Source organism: Lagenorhynchus albirostris, chromosome 1, assembly GCF_949774975.1.
Source record: "Lagenorhynchus albirostris chromosome 1, mLagAlb1.1, whole genome shotgun sequence".
Lineage (NCBI taxonomy): Eukaryota > Metazoa > Chordata > Mammalia > Artiodactyla > Delphinidae > Lagenorhynchus > Lagenorhynchus albirostris.
In genome coordinates this window covers 136931236-136943254 of record NC_083095.1, presented here as the reverse complement: position 1 = coordinate 136943254, position 12019 = coordinate 136931236, and positions in this window count along the sequence as shown.

Below are 12019 nucleotides of genomic sequence, written 5' to 3'. Positions count from 1 at the left end.
TTACATATATCAAAGAATGGCAGAACACACTTTCTTCTCAAGGGTACATCGAATATTTTTCAAAATATACCCTATGTTCAGGCTTCCCAGGTGGTGCAGTGGTTGAGAGTTCACCTGCCAATGCAGGGGACACGAGTTCATGCACCGAACCGGGAAGATCCCACATGCCATAGAGCAGCTAGGCCCATGAGCCATGGCTGCTGAGCCTGTGTGTCCGGAGCCTGTGATCTGCAATGGGAGAGGCCACAATGGTGAGAGAGGCCCGTGTACCGCAAAAAAAAAAAAAAAAAAAAAAAAAAAAAATATATATATATATATATATATATATACCCTATGTTGGAAACTACATGCAAGTCTTAATACATTTAAAATAACTGAAATAATATTGGCTATATTCTTTGATCACAGATAACAGTGGAATTAAATTAATAATTAATCCTATGAAAATATGTATAAGATATCCAAATGTTTGGAAATTAAACATCATATTTCCAAATAACCCATAAATCGAACAAAAAATTCAAAGAAAAGTATAAAATATTTTGAAATGAATGATAAAAATTATAATAAAAACATTGTTTCTACAGTAAGGCTGAAAGATAAATTTGTAGATTTAATTACCTATACTACAAAAGAGGATATATTTAAAATAAATTACCTAAACTTGCATGTTAACAAATATAGAAAAAGAATAAATCAAAATTAAAGTAGAAGAATGAATAGAATAGAAATAAGACCTGAAATAAATGAAATAGAAAACAGACCAACAATGGTGACGATTACACAAGTCAATTGTTTATTGTTTGAAAAGAGTATAAAAATGGGTAACCCCTAGAAATACTAATTAAAGAAGAAAGAAAACAAAAGAGAAAGAACAAATTACTCATGTCAGGAATAAAAGAGAGACAATACTACATATTATACAGACATGAAAAGGATATTAAAGGAATATTTTGTTAATCTCCATTTAATAAAAAGAAATCGTTAACTTAAAACCATTTAACAAATAGCAGATTGTTAACTGTTAATAAAGGTAGATTGATAACTGTAAGTTGACAACTTAGATGAAATGGAAAAATCCTTAAAAACAAACATTACCCAAACTGGCAAATGAGAAAACAGAAAATCTGAACAATGTGATTTCTATTAAAATCAACAAGAAAAAGACAACCCAGTTGGAGATTGGTTGAAGATGGCAGAGTAGAAGGACGTGTGCTCACTCCCTCTTGCGAGAGCACGGAATTGCAACTAACTGCTGAACAATCATCAACAGGAAGACACTGGAACTCACTAAAATAAATACCCCACATCCAAATAAAAAGGAGAAGCCACAAGGAGAGAGTAGGAGGGGTGCAATCACAATAAAATCAAATTCCATAACTGCTGGGGGGGTGACACAAGATGGCGAACAACTTATACCACAGAAACCCCAACTGGAGTGAAGGTTCTGAGCCCCATGTCAGGCTACCCAACCTGGGGGTCTGGCAACCGGAGGGGGAATTCCTAGAGAATCAAACTTTGAAGGCTAGTGGGACGTGATTGTAGGACTTTGACAGGACTGGGGGAAACAGAAACTCCACTCTTGGAGGGCACACACAAAATAGTGTGTGCATCGGGACCCAGGGGAATGAGCAGTGACCCCATAGGAGACTGAACCTGACCTACCTGCTAGTATTGAAGGGTCTCCTGCAGAGGTGGGAGGTGGCTGTGGCTCACCATGAGGACAAGGACACTGGCAGCAGAAGTTCTGGGAAGTATTCCTTGGCGTGAGCCCTCCCAGAGTCTGCCATTAGCCCCAACAAAGAGCCAGGTAGTCTTCAGTGTTTGGTCGCCTCAGGCCAATCAACCAACAAGGAGGGAACCCAGCCCCAGCCATCATCAGAAAAGCGGACTAAAGTTTTACTGAGCTCTGCTCAACAAAGCAACAACCAGCTCTACTCATCACCAGTTCTTCCCATCAGGAAACTTGCACAAGCCTCTTAGATAGCCTCATCCACAAGAGGGCAGACAGCAGAAGCTGCAGTTCTGCAGCCTATGGAACAAAAAACACACTCACAGAAAGATAGACAAGATGAAAAGGCAAAGGGCTATGTACCAGATGAAGGAACAAGATAAAACCTCAGAAAAACAACTAAATGAAGTGGAGATATGAAAACTTCCAGGAAAAGAATTCAGAATAATGATAGTGAAGATGATCCAGGACCTCGGGAAAAGAATGGAGGCAAAGATCAACAAGATGCAAGAAATGTTTAACAAAGACCTAGAAGAATTAAAGAACAAACAAACAGAGATGAACAATAAAATAACTGAAATGAAAAATACAGTAGAAGCAATCAACAGCAGAATAACTGAGACAGAAAAAACGGATAAATGACCTGGAAGACAGAATAGTGGAATTCACAGCTGCAAAACAGAATAAAGAAAAAAGAATGAAAAGAAATGAAGACAGTCTAAGAGACTTCTGGGACAACATTAAACTCAACAAGATTTGCATTATATGGTTACCAGAAGAAGAAGAGAGAGAAAGGATCTGAGAAAATATGTCAAGAGATTATAGTCAAAAACTTCCCTAACACGGGAAAGGACAGCCACCCAAGTCCAGGAAATGCAGAGAGTCCCAGGCAGGATAAACCCAAGGAGAAAAATGCTGAGAAACATAGTAATCAAATTGACAAAAATTAAAGACAAAGAAAAATTATTGAAAGCAACAAGAGAAAAGTGATAAATAACATACAAGGGAAATTCCATAAGGTTAACAGCTGACTCCTCAGCAGAAACTCTCCAAGCCAGAAGGGAGTGGCATGATATACTTAAAGTGATGAAATGGAAGAACCTACAACCAAGATTACTCTACCCAGCAAGGAGCTCATTCAGATTCGACAGAGGAATCAAAAGTTTTACAGACAAGGAAAAGCTAAGAGAACTTAGCACCATCAAACCAGCTTTAAAATAAATGCTAAAGGAACTTCTCTAAATGGGAAACACAAGACAAGAAAAGAACCTACAAAAACAAACCCAAACAATTAAGAAAATGGTAATAGGAACATACATAATGATAATTACCTTAAACATGAATGGATTAAAAGCTCCAACCAAAAGACACAGGCTTGCTGAATGAATACAAAAACAAGACCCATATATATGCTGTCTACAAGAGACCGACTTCAGACCTAGGGACATGTACAGACTGAAAGTGAGGGGATGGAAAGGTATTCCATGCAAATGGAAATCAAAAGAGAGCTGGAGTAGCAATACTCATAGCAGATAAAATAGACTTTAAAATAAAGAATGTTACAAGAGACACTGAAGGACACGACATAATGATCAAGGGATCAAACCAAGAAGAAGATATAACAATTATAAATATATATGCACCCAACATAGGAGCACCTCAATACATAAGGCAACTGCTAACAGCTATAAAAGAAGAAATTGACAGTAACACAATAATAGCGAGGGACTTTAACTCCTCACTTACACCAATGGACAGATCATCCAAATAGAAAAGTAATAAGGAAAAACAAGCTTTATATTTTAACATCTTTATTGGAGTATAATTGCTTTACAATGGTGTGTTAGTTTCTGCTTTACAACAAAATGAATCAGTTATATATATACATATGTTCCCATATCTCTTCCCTCTTGTGTCTCCCTCCCTCCCACCCTCCCTATCCCACCCCTCCAGGCAATCACAAAGCACAGAGCTGATCTCCCTGTGCTATGCGGCTGCTTCCCACTAGCTATCTACCTTACGTTTGGTAGTGTATATATGTCCATGCCTCTCTCTCACTTTGTCACAGCTTACCCTTCCCCCTCCCCATATCTTCAAGTCCAATTTCTAGTAGGTCTGTGTCTTTATTCCTGTCTTACGCCTAGATTCTTCATGACATTTTTTTTCTTAAATTCCGTATATATGCGTTAGCATACGGTATTTGTCTCTCTCTTTCTGACTTACTTCAATCTGTATGACAGACTCTAGGTCTATCCACCTCATTACAAATTGCTCAATTTTGTTTCTTTTATGGCTGAGTAATATTCCATTGTATATATGTACCACAATTTCTTTATCCATTCATCCAATGATGGACACTTAGGTTGTTTCCATCTCCGGGCTATTGTAAATAGAGCTGCAATGAACATTTTGGTACATGACTCTTTTTGAATTATGGTTTTCTCAGGGTATATGCCCAGTAGTGGGATTGCTGGGTCATATGGTAGTTCTATTTGTAGTTTTTTAAGGAATCTCCATACTGTTCTACACAGTGGCTGTATCAATTTACATTCCCACCAACAGTGCAAGAGGGTACCCTTTTCTCCACACCCTCTCCAGCATTTATTGTTTCCAGATTTTTTGATGATGCCCATTCTGACGGGTGTGAGATGATGTCTCATTGTAGTTTTGATTTTCATTTCTCTAATGATTAGTGATGTTGAGCATTCTTTCATGTGTTTGTTGGCAGTCTGTATATCTTCTTTGGAGAAATATCTATTTAGGTCTTCTGCCCATTTTTGGATTGGGTTGTTTGTTTTTTGGTTATTAAGCTGCATGAGCTGCTTATAAATTTTGGAGATTAGCTTTAAATGACACAATAGACCAGATAGATTTAATTGATATTTATAGGACATTTCATCCAAAAACAGCAGATTACACTTTCTTCTCAAATGGATCATGGAACATGCACATGGAACATTCTCCAGGATAGATCACATCTTGGGTCACAAATCAAGCCTCAGTAAGTTTAAGAAAATTGAAGTAATATCAAGCATCTTTTCTGACCACAACACTATGAGAGTAAAAATCAGTTACAAGCACAAAAACAGAATTATAGATCAATGGAACAGGATTGAAAGCCCAAAGATAAACCCACGCACCTAGGGTCAACTAATCTTTGACAAAGGAGACAAGGATATAAAATGGAGAAGAGAGTCTCTTCAATAACTGGTGTTCAGAAAACTGGACAGCTACATGTAAAAGAATGAAATTAGAACACTTCCTAACACCATACACAAAAATAAACTCAAAATGGATTAATGACCTAAATGTAACACCGGACACTATAAAACTCTTAGAAGAAAACATTGAAAGAACACTCTTTGACATAAATCACAGCAAGATCTTTTTTGATCCACCTCCTAGAGTAATGGAAATAAAAACAAAAATAAACAAATTGGACATAATGAAACTTAAAAGCTTTTGCACAGCAAAGGAAACTACAAACAAGACATAAAGACAACCCTCAGAATGGAAGAAAATATTTGCAAATGAATCAACGGACAAAGGATTAATCTCCAAAATAAAAAACAACTCCTGCTACTCAATATTAAATAAACAAACAACCGAATCCAAAAATGTGCAGAAGACCTAATAGACATTTCTCCAAAGAAGATATACAGATGGCCAAGAAGCACATGAAAAGCTGCTCAACATCACTAATTATTAGAGAAATGCAAATCAAAACTAGAATGAGGTATCACCTCACAACTGTTAGAATGGGCATCATCAGAAAAATCTAAAAACAACAAATGCTGGAGAGGGTGTGGAGAAAAGGGAACTCTCTTGCACTGTTGGTGGGAATGTAAATTGATACAGCCACTATGGAGAACAATATGGAGTTTCCCTAAAAAACTAAAAATAGAACTACCATATGACCCAGCAATCCCACTACTGGGCATATACCCAGAGAAATCCATAATTCAAAAAGACACATGCCTGCCGATCTTCACTGCAACACTATTTACCATAGCCAGGTCATGGAAGCAACCTAAATGCCCATCGACAGACAAATGAATAAAGAAGTAGTACATATATACAATGGAATATTACTCAGCTATAAAAAGGAACGAAATTGGGTCATTTGTATAGATGTGGATGGATCTAGAGACTGTCATACAGAATGAAGTAAGTCAGAAAGAGAAAAACAAATATCGTATATTAACACATATATGTGGAACCTAGAAAAGTACAAATGAACCGGTTTGCAGGGCAGAAATTGAGACAGAGATGTAGAGAACAAACGTATTGACGCCAAGGGGGGAAGTGGTGGGGGAGTGGTACTGTGATGAATTGGGAGATTGGGATTGACATATATACACTAATATGTGTAAAATGGATAACTGCTAAGACCCTGCTGTATAAAAAAATAAACAAAATTCTTAAATTAAAAAAAAAGACAGGGCTTCGCTGGTGGCACAGTGGTTGAGAGCCTGCCTGCTGATGCAGGGGACACGGGTTCGTGCCCCAGTCCGGGCAGATCCCACATGCCGCGGAGCGGCTGGGCTCGTGGGCCATGACTGCTGAGCCTGTGCATCTGGAGCCTGTGCTCCGCAACGGGAGAGGCCACAACAGTGAGAGGCCCGCGTACCCCCCCCCAAAAAAGGCAACCCAATTAATAAATGGGAAAGAGAATGAAATGCACAAAGATGATACACAAATGGTCTCAAAATACAGCCACTTTGGAAGTCAGTTTTGGTAGCTTCTTACAAAACTAAATATACTCTTATCATACAATCCAGCAATTTTGCTCCCTGGTATTCATGCAAATGAGTTGAAAATGTATGTCGGCAAAGAAATCTTCATGCAAATGTTTATAACAGCTTTATTCATATGTGTCCAAACTTGGATGCTACCAACATGTCCTACAATAGGTGAGTGCTAATAAACTATGGCACCTCCACACAGTAGAATGTTATGCCAAGATAAAAAGAAATGAATCACCTATCCACGGATGTTTATGGAAGCTCTATTCATATTTGCCAAAATTTGGAAGCAACAGAGGTGTCCTTTCATAGGTGAATGGATAAACTGTGGTACATCCAGACAATGGAATATTATTCAGTGCTAAAAATGAAGTAAGCTATCAAGTCATGATAGCTTGGAGAAATCTTAATTGCATATTAGTAGGGGAAAAAAAGCCAATCTGAAAAGTTTACATATTGTGTGATTCCAAGTATATGACATTCTGGAAAAGGCAAAACTATGGAGATCTTAAAAAGGGGGTTTGGGGGGATGTAGGGTTTGCCTGGGGGTTTGCCGGGGGTTAGGACGGAGGTAGGGTGAATAGCAGAGCACAGAGGATTTTTAGGGTATTGAAATTATTCTGTATGTCATGAAGGTGGATACATGTCATTATACATTTGTCAAAACCCACAGAATGTATAACCCCTAGAGGGAAACTTAATATAAACTACAGACTTTGTATGATAATGATGTGTCTGTAGGTTCATGGATTATAACTCATGACCCTCTGGTGCAGGATGTTGATATTGTGAGAAGTTGTGTATGAGTGTGGGACGGGCAAAGATTATATGAGAATTCTCAATTTTGCCCTCAATTTTTTGGAAGCCTACAGCTGCTCAAAACTTATCTATTAATAGGGCTTCCCTGGTGGCACAGTGGTTGAGAGTCCGCCTGCCGATGCAGGGGACCCAGGTTCGTGCCCCGTTCCGGGATGATCCCACATGCCACAGAGCAGCTGGGCCTGTGAGCCATAGCCGCTGAGCCTGCGCGTCCGGAGCCTGTGCTCCACAACGGGAGAGGCCACAGCAGTGAGAGGCCCGCGTATCACAAAAAAAGAAAAAAAAAATTATATTAATAAACAAGCATACAGACAAACAAAAATACGATACAACCATTTCTCACCCACTAGAAAGCTTAAAATCAAAATGGCCAATTACATCAATTTTGGCAAGGATTTGGAGCAAATAGAACTCTCATACATTGCTAAGAGGAGTACAAAATGGTACAATCACAATTTCACATCTGCTAGGATGACCAAAATAAAAATGACTGACAATACAAAATCTTGTAAGGCTGTCAAGCATCTGGAATTCTCATAAGTTCTGGAAGAGTGTATGTAAAACATTCTAACCCAATGGTGGAGAACTGTTGCAGTTCCTTATAAATACACACGTATCTACTTTATGAACCAGTCATCCAGTCTGACATTTACACAAGATACATGAACATGTACTTTAAAAAGAAGAAATTTAGAAGAATTTTCAAAGCAGTCTTTTTTTATACTAGCCCCAAATTGTAAATGTCTCGATGTCAACAGGTAATAGATAAACAAACTGTGCAGTATATAAAGTTGGAGTTCTAGTTGGCATCAGTAAGTAGCAAACTTCTGATACATGCAATATGTTTAAATCTAAAAAAAAAAAGTTGAATCCAGACACAAAAAGAGTATACACTATACTGATCAGATTTATATGAAATTCAAGAACAGGTAAAACTGATATATGGTGAAAGAAATCAGAAAGCAGCTCCCTTTGCACATGAAAAGATGCTCAACATCTCTATTAGAGAAATGCAAATCAAAATTACAATGAGGTCTCACCTCACACCAGTCAGAATAACCATCATCAAAAAGTCTACAAATAACAAATGTTGGAGAGGGTGTGGAGAAAAGGGAACCCTCCTACACTGTCGTTGGGTTGGTGCAGGCACTATGGAAAACAGTATGGAGGTTTCTTAAAAAACTAAAAATAGAGTTTCCATTTGATCCAGCAATCCCACACCTGGGCATCTATCTGGAGAAAACTCTAATTCGAAAAGATACATGCACCCCAGTGTTCACAGCAGCACTATTTACAAGAGCCAGGACATGGAAACAACCCTTGTGCCCATCGACAGATGAACGGATAAAGAAGTTTGGTTGTGTGTATATGTGTGTGTGCATATATATATATATATATATACACACACACACACACACACACACACATATATACAGATACACACACAATGGAATATTACTCAGTCATAAAAAATAATCAAATTTGCAGCAACATGGATGGACCTAGAGATTATCATATGAAGTGAAGTAAATCAAAGATAAATATCATATGATATCACTTATATGTGGAATCTAAAAAAGTAATACAAATGAATCTATATACAAAACAGAAACGGACTCACAGACATAAAAATCAAACTTACAGCTACCAAAGGGGAGAGGGTGGTGGGGAAGGGATAAATCAGGAGTATGGGGTTAACAGATACAAACTACTCTATATAAAATAGATAAGCAACAAGGATTTATTGTTTAGCACAGGGAACCATATTCAATATCTTATAATAACTGATAATGGAAAATAATATTGAAAAATAGCAGTTGCCTTTGGAGGTGAAGGAATTGACTGGAAAAGGGCACATGGACATTTATTTGGTAAAGAAAGTGCTCTTCATCTTGTTTTGACAGATGGTTACTTAGTGACAAAGTTCATTTAACAGAATGCTGTATATCTATGCATTTAACTGTATGTTAATTATGTCTTAAATTTTTTTAAAAAGTTTTGGCAACGCTGGTGTAATGGCCAAGAAAGCTCCCTTTGGCAACAAATAGATTTGGCTTCAATTCCAGAATCTGCTATAGATTTCCAGATTTGTGACAAGTTAATTACCATCCTGAGCCTCAATTTCTTGATGTGTAAAATGGGGCCAAACACTTGTGGATTTTGTGAGGAATGTACAGTGTTTGACAGCTTTTAGGGTGGTATTTGGTCAAATAATCACCATTCAATAAATAGTAGTTACACAATTTTAATGAATCTCTCACAATTCTTCTTTCAAATGCCTTGTACTTCTGACATATCCTGTTTTTGTTTTTCTTTTTTCTTTTAGTGCTCTATTTGTTCACTCATGAATCTCCCACACCTTTGGATTTGTTTTTCTTTTCATTGCTGTTGCCAGCATCACACCCCTACCCCCACACTCCAAGCAGAAGTAAGTACTCAGTTATTTGCATCAACTATGACCAATATGAATTTTAAACAATGCAAACAACAATACTTTATTGCACTAAAAATAGCATATTCGTATCCCTCTGTGTCTATAAGATCCAATGTCAGATTTTTCTCTGTACATAGCACCATGTCAGGCACATACTAAATCCTTAATAAAAGGCATTTCATAAGTAAATAATTTTAGACTTTGTGAAAATCGTAACTATTTTACTCACTTATCAATATTTACACCAAGTCTAACAGCTATCGAGGAGTGAAAGATGGGCGCTTCTAGTGCTAATCTTACACTTTCATTCACTAGCTCCTTACTGAACACTCAGAATGATCTGGGGATAGAAGAGTAAGCAAAACAAGGCTCCAGTCTCTATTCTTTCCATGTTGCAGACAATAAAGAAATGGACAAATTCTTCATACATCTGGCTCAGTGATTTTCCTATTCCTGTTTGTCTCGCCTCATTTCTCCTTCCCCCAATCTTTTCCATTACTTGTGTTATCCTTTTGTTATATACTTATGCAAATACTGAAAACTCCTTTCTAATTAGAAGACAGACACCTACATTCCATGGATGTTTTGTATATACATATATATATATATGTGTGTGTGTGTGTGTGTCTTTTATTTTTTATGCACCTTGGATTTTTAAGCTGTTTCATGGAGAAGGAAGGGAAGGGAATTTGACAACACTTGGATCAGAGGTATGGAGATGGGAGAGCATATGCACAAAAGGGTGGTGGGACCCTCAGGAAGCTAGAACATTCCACAAGGAGAAGAGGGGTTTTTGGAGACCTATTTAAAGCTTGTAGTTCAAACCCACTAGACTCAGGACATTATTGGGTTTTGCTTTTATCAATATTAAAACAGTCGACCTTCACAAAGGGGCTATATGTCACTCGATTCCTCAGGTGTTACTGACATTGGGAATAGGAAATTTGTCAGTAGCTAGATCATCAAGTGGCCTGGGTCTGAGAGCACTGATTGTCCAAAACAGGCAGATGTATTTTCCAGGGAAGAATAAACCCGATTCACCCACCATTACTGTACCCAGCAGAACCACTGGATTCTCATACCCCAATTTTTCTCAGATAGTTCAATAACATTAACCAAAGAGTTGCAAAGGTGCTACCTTGACTACCTTCCATTTATAATGACACCTACATTGCCCACCCCTTCATAATTCCTGATAATTTGCTTTTGGCTTCTGTATCATCCGTGGGTATAAACTGGGCCTCCTTTGACATAATGGATTTGGTGGGGGTTGACGTTGTGAGGCAGTGCTATTCATTAAGCTCCAACCTCCGTGAGAACAATTGAGCCCTGCTGGTAACCATTTACTGTGTGGGATGATCCACAGCATGGTGGACCAAAAGCTAAATCCGCCATAATCCTGAAAAAAAAAATGGTTAGTGGGAGAACTTGATCTCTGATGAATTTATATATTGGAATTAGAGGAGGAAAAAGTGTTTTATTGAGGGTAGAAATGTCATAGGCTGAAAAATAAACTGATTTTTCCCAAAGCCATCCACAGCCAGCAACTGTTATGTGACAAGGTTGGTAATAGGGGAACATGAGGGTTATGGGTCCAGAGTTGGCGCCCATGAAGTCGTTAGCTCTAAACCCCATCAAACTGAGAACTCTTATATGGATTGACTATTATTAACCTACAGGAGGGATCTGAAACCATGAGACATGGAATATCCATTCTGTATAAGCATCTTTCTGGGGTTATATGGGCATGACACACCATCAGCCACCAGGGAAGAGCTGCTGGTCTCTGAAAAGAAGATGTTCCTGGGGGATAACAACTCATTTCTCATCCCTTCAATTGCCAGAAAAACTACTGAAACCTCACTCCCAAATTATTATTTCATTATTTAAGGCAATAGTAAACTTGGGAGTGTGTATATGCCTTCACTGGGATTCATAAATTATCAAATTTGAGGAGGAGTGGGGTGTAGCCTTCATCATTCTCGTCTGCCCCCTTGTGGCATCTTTCATGGTTTTTTTTTTGTCACTCCAGACTCTTGCCCTAGGCTGCAAATAGCCTCTTCTAAACTAAACATCTTTGATATTTAGTATGTTGTACATTTCCAGAAAACTACCCAACTAGAGCTGAGACTGTCATTTCCTTTCATCATGAAGTAGTATAGTGTTACTCAATACATTTGATGTCTTCTGCTTTATCTGTTAATACATTGTTTGTCTAATTTTTAAACTGATTTGGCTGAGTAGATGTCCCCCCAATTCTGTGTGTTACTCTTCATCTGTTTTTCCTGT